The sequence below is a fragment of the Meriones unguiculatus genome, chromosome 10 (genome assembly GCF_030254825.1).
Source record: "Meriones unguiculatus strain TT.TT164.6M chromosome 10, Bangor_MerUng_6.1, whole genome shotgun sequence".
NCBI lineage: Eukaryota > Metazoa > Chordata > Mammalia > Rodentia > Muridae > Meriones > Meriones unguiculatus.
The window spans coordinates 97,654,700-97,663,979 of NC_083358.1; positions in this window are offsets into that span (position 1 = coordinate 97,654,700).

The window sequence follows — 9,280 nt, forward strand, 5'->3', positions numbered from 1 at the left end:
ATCTCCTAGATCTCACAAGGATCCAGTGTGTGAATGAGGTAATCTCACAAGAAGTCTGGGAAGTGGTTTAGGCAACCTACTCCCAATGGCAAAACCCCCAGGTTTTCTACAGAAAAGGCGTGATCACAACCGTAGTGGCACAGGGTTGAGGAGGAAATGAATGAACAACGGCTGTACTGTCCCTCTGTGCCCTGCTCTTTAAAGTCTTCTTACCTGGGAGCCAGATACACACTTAGCTACAAACCCATGGGATAGGTCCCCAGTCAAAGCCTCTGTACTCTCATCTTCAATCCTCACAACCCCAGGAGGCAGGAGTCGGTCCTGTCAATCCAAGGAGGCCAACAATCTGACTACTATTGAAGTATTTTTTTATGCTAATTTATTTGGGTTCTTGTATCTACCATCTTCTCTACCCCAATCCCTTCCAACACCCAAACACCAGGTAGGAGAGACAGGAGAGGGGTCTCTTTAGATAAATAGATAGATCTCTTTATTCCTGCTGGTTAGGATCATCGGGTTCCTTGGGTCAAGCCCAATCTTTGTAGTCAGGAGATCTCCAACTTCTCGTCAAATTGCAACAACAGCAACCAGGAGCAGCAGGTGGAAGCAGCAGCTGCCTTCCTCTTCTTCAGAGCTCCCCCATCCCTCCCTGGGCTCTGGCGTTTATTCTCTCTCCAGAGTCCCCAGAATTAAACTATCTGCATCTGGCAAAGATCACACCCCTGCTACTGCACAAGACAATCATAGTTAACAGCTGTGGACAAACTGAAGCAGCCTCATATCCCACACCTGGGATTAAAACAAAAACATATTCACGTAACATAAGTGGGTTTTTAAGAAACCAAAGCTCTCAGTACAGACTACAGCCACTTGTATATGAGTGTGGAGCTCGGATGCCCTGAGTGAGTTTGACCCCATAAAGCAGATGTGCACAGCTGACTTCAAGGGTCCAGACACTGTTTCCTTTGCCTCACAGGACTGGGCCTGGACCTTCATTTTGCATACCACCAACACAAAACATTCTGCACCCTGTCCTCACCTATAATCAATCTATCTCAAGCTATAGTTTTCCGAAGGCCCCGTGTCTCCCTATGTGGATTGGGACTTCTCTTGGCTAATTATTTGGATATTTGAAAATGAATAGAGGAGTAATCAGAACCAGACTGTTTGGAGGTTCCCTCGAAGGCCTTGAGCAGATGGCGGTAGAGACAGGAGGGTGAGAATTCAGGGAGGCTCAGCAGCCGTCCAGTTGTTAATGGTACCAGTATTGCCCACTCTTAGACAGGCTTCTCCAATGGCAGCAGGCTGGAGCTGTTGCTGCCCTGTCCTCAGGATTGCTTTCCCCCTTCTACGGCACCAAGTCCTACTTCTAGGCAAAGCACACAACTTTGAAACTGATCTAATTGAGGTAGGGTTTCGGTGCTTGTGTCTGTGTCTGTTGGGGGGCGTGGCAGAGTGTGACTTCAGGGTCTGAGTACTATCACGCCAACCCAAAGATGTCCTGGACCTCTTCTGTAGAGTGGAAAAGAAGGCTGCAACCTGTTGAGGTAGCTCCTGCCCGGCCGGAGCCAGTCCTTAGGCTCAGTGTCTGGCACCAGGCTGCTAAGAACTGACTTAGCAATGAGGCTGAATTAGTGAACTGTTCCTAGCCAGATGTGCAGGAGAGTTGGGGATATAGCCCTGTTCCCTTCCCGAGTCCAGGGCTTTAAACATTTATAAGCACTGCTCCATGCTGGGCATTTTCACACCATTACCTGCTTCGATTTTCTTAACTATCAATCAGGTCCAGATGAAACAAGTTCAGAGTGGCTCAGAGAGGCTGGGCTTTTTGTGGACTGCCCAGTGCTGATAGGCCCCAGATTTGAGATGCAGTTGGAACTATGGAGCTGCGGAGACAGCCAGAGGCATGTTTCTGGGGTTGTGACAGACACATACTTCCTGCCTGACATACTGCTGAGTGTCCCCAACGCTATAGCGCACCCCTTCCACACTCTCAAGTCGTGCTGCCTTCTCTACCTATCTTAGTGCTGAGTCTGTGCTGACTGCAGGGATGGAGAGCCAGTGCAGAGATCAGGGGACATAGACAGGCATGGAGCCCCGTGGAGGCCAGAGATGGAGCCTGTGACAGGGAGGGGCTGAGGCACAGACAGCCTCTGTTGGTCCAGAAGACACAAGCACAGTGTCCCAGGAAAACACTGCTGTTTGCAAACAAATGCCACAAGCTGGAGAGACAGCACATCTTTGTCTGTCCTGGCTGCTGCTCATGTGGCTTTTTTGCCCCCACCCCATCCCCCTTTTCTAGCAAGGCTCCTTTTCTTTGTTATTAAAGCCTTGGAACTGAGTAAAAGGGGTGAGCTGAAGCCCAGGCTTAAGGCACCTGGTCTCCAGCCTTCAAGATACAGTTCCGGCCCATGGCCTGTCAGGTCTCTCCAAGCCAAAGGTCATGGAAAGAAGATAGGCTTTGGGATGACAGGCTCCCTGTCCAGCCTGCTGGCCTGGGCCTCTTCTGCAAGGCCAACAAATGCTCAGAGCACTCCAGCAACAAGGCTGGCTACACTTTTGTGCCATGTCTACCCAGAATCTCAGGTGCTCAGAGAACTGCAGTAATAGAGACAGATTAGATGATTTACCTGAAGTCACACAGCTAATAACTAGCTGAACTAGTTTGCATGGTTCTTGGAAGAATCTTCATCCTATTCTTCCTAGTCCCTCCCTCCCTCTCTCTGTCTCTGTCTTTCTCTCTGTTTCTCTTTCTGTCTCTGTCTCTCTCTGTCTCTCTGTCTCTCTCTGTCTCTCTCTCTCTCTCTCACACACACACACACACACACACACGAGAGAGAGAGAGAGAGAGAGAGAGAGAGAGAGAGAGAGAGACTGGGGTCGGGTTTGAAGCTAGCGCCTTGTACAAGCTAGCCAAGCACTCCAGCACTGAGCCGCATGCTCAGCCCCCCTCTACTTCCTTATGCGGGTCCCTCCCAGACCCCAGCCCACCCAGGCAAACCCAGACAGGGCTGGGCTGAGCTTTCTCCACACATGTGGTGCTTATCACGCAAGCATTGCCTTGGAGGGTTTCGCAATAAGCCTTGTGTTCTGGTCACCCCAGTGGGCTTGAAGCTACAGGAGAGCAGGGGGCCTCTCGTGCTTTTCTCAAACCACTGCCCAGCTCCCCACCTTATCCATGCTCAGAGTTGGGGCTCACCAAGTCCCCTGCTTAGTGCAAGAGGAAATGCATGAAGGTCTTGAGAATGGACCAGATGTTTTGCCCCTGAAGGAGGCAAGGAGATGTTTGCAGGACCCAGCTCAGAAACAGTACTTATAAAACAGGGAGGTGGCCAAATCACTCACACTGGTCTTGGAACAGGCTCTGTTCACAGGGCCAACTGAAATACAACGAATTGAAGGCCAACCATGTTCCCCAGAGGCTACAGGGGCATGGCCCAGCCTAGAGCTGGCAGTGGAAGGACCAGGCCAAAGAGGGAATGGGTGCCCCGGATTCGTTGTTGGCTCTCAGAAAGGCATCTAGGGCTTTCCCAGGATACCCTTCTCCTAGAATTAATTTACCCCTCCTTCTCTCCATTCTGCCACTTAATCAGCTAGGTCGCCCCATTGTATCCCGCTTCCCATAAGCCCCTAAGGAGCCTGGTGTGGAGCAAGGGAGGCAGACCCTGTAAACAGGACTCAGTCTGCCTTCAAAACGCCGGTGAAATAGGAGCGAGAAACCCAGCATACCCAGTGCAGACTGCAGCTGAGAATGAAAGCATGGCAAGAGGTGGGTGACCGAACACAAGGGAGGGGGACAGTCATTCAGCAGACTAAGCATCCTGTCTTTCCAGCAACCATCCCCCACCCCACGCAGAGTCCGGTGGAGAGCAGGGATCACAGCCAGCAGCAGCGGCTGGGGGAATAGCCGCCTAGCCAATCAGCAGCTGGCGAAGCTTCTGAGGCATCCACAGGGACAGTCCTGGATTTATACTACTTTCAGGGAATTCACTCTGCTCTGGGGACACTCACACTGCTGACATCAGCTCTGGGACATCAACGACATTAGGCTGTAAGTGACCGGGCAGGCTAATAATTCTCAGTGGCTGCCAATACTGATTGTCTCAGTGAAGATGCCACATGAGTTGGAAAGACAGTGTGACCTGGCTGGGTAGAGACAGTCCCGTGCTGGAGGCGCAGAGAGGACTCGGGCTGCTGCCAGTGACATTTTCCAGAGCAGATTCTTTGGTTGTCAGTCCTGAACCTTCACACTTTTCTTACCAGCTGGAACTTTACCACCTCCTCTCCACAGAAGCCCCACCCTTATTTTGAAACCAGACCCTAAGGAACCGGTTGTGGGTCTGGCTCTTTGGCTAAAGCCTAGTGGACCTGCCTGAAGATGTCTGGTGTGGGCGACCCAACGGCCTGTCCCTCCCCACTGGCAGCATCTCACACTCTGGCCCATTCTCTGTGTTCAGTGAAGCTTTTACACTCGGCAAAGCATTCTGAGTACCGACAGCAGACTTTCTTCTGTGATACATCATCAGGAGACAGAGTAGCACTGTTACTGCCATGACAGGCTTGCCTCCCTACAGAGCAGAGATAAACAAACAAACAAACAAAAACAAAAGAAACCCCTTCTTTTCTTAAGTTCCTTCTTTTCAGGGATTTCATCACTGCCTCAAGAAAATAAACCAATCACAGCCTGGAGCCACCTGGGAAGAAGCTCAGCAAGGGACTGTTGGCCCATGGGCATGTCTGTGGGAGATTGCCTTGATTGCTCTAACTGATGTGGGAAGACCCTGCATCTTAGGATTCCCCACTGCTGGGATAAGAGGGCAATGAGGAAGAAAAGGCTTGTTTAATATTCATCTTATAACTCTCAGGTCACACTCCATCACTTGGGAAGTCAGGGCAGCAACCTGGAGGCAGGAACTGAAGCAGAAGCCATAGAGGGGCGCTGCTTACTGGCTTGCTCCCCATGGCTTGCTCAGGCTGCTTTCTATACAACCCTGGACCACTTACCCAGGGTGGCACCACCCATGGTGAGCTAGGCCCTCCCACATCAATCCACTAATCAGGAAATGCCCAGTAGACTTGCCCATTGGCAATCTGATAGAGACATTTTTCTCAACTGAGAAAACCTCAGGCTAGAGGTTCTTCTAGATGGTGTCAAAACAAAAACAAAACAGATGGAGTGGGGACCAAACAGGACACACAGCCTAAAAGCTTTGGGGCCTTGGACTATATAAGAGTAGAGAAAGCTAGCTGGGCACTAAGCATACATGCAATCGTTTCTCTTTGTACCTGTGATATGATTGTGATGCCTTGACTTCCCCTAAATGAAATACTGTAATCTGGAATTGTGCACTAAAATAAATCCTTTCTCCCCAGCATTGTTTGTTTTGTTTTGTTTTTGTTTTTGTTTTGTTTGTTTTGTTTTCCTCAGGGCATTTTATCACAGCCACAGGGAAGGAAAAAAAAAAAGCTAAAAGGAGTGCTAAGCCTCAGGTCTTACTGTTCCACCCCAAAGCTTCAATAGGAAGGGCACATACACGCCTGCCAAGATGAACCTCCCCAGACAACCCCCAGTCGATGTCACAGGAGCAGAGGCGTCATTACTTCCCATGTTCAGATTTTGTGTAGTTACCTTTTGGTGATAGCAGCTGTAGTCATAATTTCTAAAAATAGAAAAGAGGAAAGGAACTGATATATGGGTCATCTCATGTAGCTAGTGCCCAACATTCTGCCCTGTAGCAAGAATAGCTTTAATATGCTCCTAAACAAAATGCCTGACTACAAATACAATATTATGAACCAGGAGTTTCTATGCACTGGAAAAGTATTGTAACTTCTTCAAGAATTTGGACTGCAGAAGAATTGGGACAAGTGAGAAAAAGAAAGACAGATTTCGGAAAGAGGAAATTGCTTCAGTCAAGTGTGGAAGGCTGAAAGAGTATAAGCCAATGTAAGGCACACATGACATGACTCTTGTCACATGTCATGACTCTTGTGTCTTTCCCACAGCAGACATTGCTAATTGTAGTACCTTTTCCCACCAACTCAGGATGTAGGCTCCTCAATGCAGCCGTTCCAAATCAATGGTGGGAGAAAGCTGACTTTCCCTCCTGTCTAGTGTTGAGAAGGTGTAAGAAAATAGATCAGGCTGGAGCAGATTTGTGCTTTGGAGGAGAGAGAGAGAAAAAAAAGAAGAAAGACCAACTAAGAATGGACCACAGGATATACTTCCATCATTTTCTCTTAAAGAGTGTTAAGTCTATAGGGAAAAGGTCCTTGCCCAAGGTCCACAGAGGCCAAAGCCAATGGTGTTGGATTCAAGCCTCCTATCCTTTGGGCAATAGTTTTGAGGCCAGACATTTGGAAGCTGCAGTTGACAAATGCTTCTGTGTGATATGGGGCTGGCCACACAGGGGGTGAGGTCTCACAGGAAGGTCTTCCTAAAACTCCTCCTTGCCCATTCCCATGCTTCGTGGATTGGAAGCCTGTGTGGGTGGTGAGTGGGGGATAGTAAAGAGGGAGGCATGCCCAAGTGCACAGGGACTTTGGGGCAGACATAGAAGACCTACTCCCACATTCTCCAGGACCTAACCCAAGGGAGTTAAACCCAATGAAGGATCCTTTCTCCCTAGCTTTCAGGTACAGGGAGATGCCAAACGGTTCTGAGCATAGCCGTGTTATGATTTTAAAAGTGATATTTATAAAACATAATTATGAGATACTGGTATGTCCTGAGTCGTGTCAAGAGAAAATATCTCCTGGTAGGCTATCTTTGAGTAAGTATGGAGCTGTGTAGAACAGAGACCCTCATAGCCTGAGAGCTCCGAGGGATAGATTACCCACAAATGACAAGAGCTCTTGAAGGGGTTCAATGTGGCTGAATTAAGATGATAACAAAAAGGAGATTTTACCAAAGATCCAAAAGGTCAAAGGCCAAAAAAGCTCCTGGGGAGGGGCCAGGAATACAGACACGGATGTAGGCACAGCTGTCAGCACTTGTCAGGATTTCCAGGTCCTCACCAGGGTGGCCTTCTTGCTTGTTTTGGTCTTCGTTGGTTTTCCTAAAAGAGGCATGAATAAAGTGTACTACTATTTTTTTTTCTAGAATTTTGGAGAATTAGGAAAACTGTGGCTCTTTTTGAAGTCAGGCTCTCGGGCTCATAGGTGGGAAAGGTGGGAGGCAAACTTTATACAGAAGAGCGGATGGCGGGTACAGCGGGCCAGTGAGATGGCTCAGCGAGGAAAGACGCTTGCTGCCAGGCCTGACAACATGAACTCAATCTCAAGAGCCCATACAGTGGAAGGAGAGAATGAACTCCTACTCCTGCAAGTTGTCCTCTGACCTCTACACACACTCACATAATCAATGTGATATAAATATTTTGAAAAGAGAGCACAGGAGAATAGTGCAGTCTTCGAGAGCACTCTCAGGATAAGGATCATCCCATAGCTGACAAAGGGCAAAACTGAACCGTAGACATGTCAGACACTCCCATTGCATCTCTACCCTACAAAGATGGGAACCTCACCCATATCAGTCTATAGTTCTAGGTTCTGAAGACTAGACTAGGCTGTGGCCCACAGAATGGACTTTCCCCAGAGGGGCTATTGCCCAAGTCAGAAACCAGTTTTCCAGGTGCAGACCATGATGGGGGTGGGGAAGAAAAAGAGGACCTGATCATAGCGGGTCCATAGAGTGATAACAGAGGCAGTGAACCCAAGAAATGAGCTAATGTTCCTCTTTGGGCTACTGCTGACATCCTTTTTTCCAACCCCAGTAGCCACTTCTCAGAGCTCCCCTTTCTGGGGCAGCTGACTGTTGCTCAACCTTTGCTTCTCAAGTGCTACCCCCTGGTTTCCGGCCTTCATACCTCCATGGTTCTCTTTCCACCTCCATGAAACTAGTTCCTCTTCAGTGTTTTGTTTTGTTTATTCACTTCTCTTCCTACAGCAAACCATGCATCAGTGCTTAACATGTTCTTATTAGTCACTTCTCCTTGGACAGCACCCTGTTCTCCAAGAGGACTCTTTCCTCACAGAGTTGTGATTGCTTGCTTACAGTGGTTTCCAAACTTACTTTGGCCCTAAAAAATCCATAATTTTAGGACCCCTCCACACATACACACACACACACACACACACACACACACACACACACACACACAAAACCTGCCAAGCAGGTGTCCTGGACACCTCCCTTAATCCCCAAGTGTTACATACACCTTGCTGGGCCAGTCTTCACTGAAGGCGGGACAGTCATGTTGGGAAGCCTCACATCAGTAGCTAGGCCTGGAGATCAAGCTGCTCTAGTCGTTGATTTTTCACTTCCGCTGATCAGCATCATGCTGCCAGAGGCTGCCAGGCCCCTTTAGCCAACTGTTCTGCCTCTCTCATGTGGTTATGCATGATTCAAAGAATACCAGGAAGGGGCTGAGCTGTTGACATTGCACCTAGAAGACTGAGACACTCCACCTGAAGACAACGAGATATACAATCTAACCATCTTTTTTTTCCTTTTCTAGGCAAGAACTGAATAGTGCTACTGACAGCATCAAAAGACTCGGGGAGCTGATGTACACAAAACTGTCCCTCTCTGTCAAGGGAAATTTTCTCATGTTGCATCCTCAGGCAGAATTCTCAGTGCTAATGGAGTACATCCACTGTTGGAAGGCCCTCTGGGAATTTGGTGACCATTTTTTTGTCAGTACAGGGCCTCATCCCCTGAGAATCCTCAGAAGGAGCGATGATATACCAAAAGGAAAGGTGAGGCTAGGGACTCTGTTCAGAAAGTACTCCCTGGGGTCCCTACCCAGGGCTCAGAAACCTCAGGGAAAAAGGCCAGTATTTGGGAGCTTTCTGTCATGGTATTGGTTAACACTCAGCTGTATGGCAGCCTCCACAACGAGGATCTTGGGGCATTGACCTGGTGATTTGCTGGGCCTTCCTGTTGGGGATTCCACTGATGGTGGAACAGCTAATGTAAGTCATGGTCCATGTTCACAAAGTCATCCGTGCACTCTACATTCAGTTAATACGGCCTCCTCCTCTTTGCAAAGTATTGGCAGAGCTCACTGGTAATTCCATATTGTTCAGGTGACATTCTCCTTCAGTTCCCTTCAACTCCATCTGTTCCTCTTCTTCAACTCCATCTGTTCCTCTTCAGACAGTTTAGTCTTCACTTAAGAATGCCTGCATCCTACTGCTGTCATTCAAAGGCTGCCCAGACCTTTTGAGATATGAAGAACTGTAGTGATGATCCTTCCAAGCCATGGGATGGTCACGG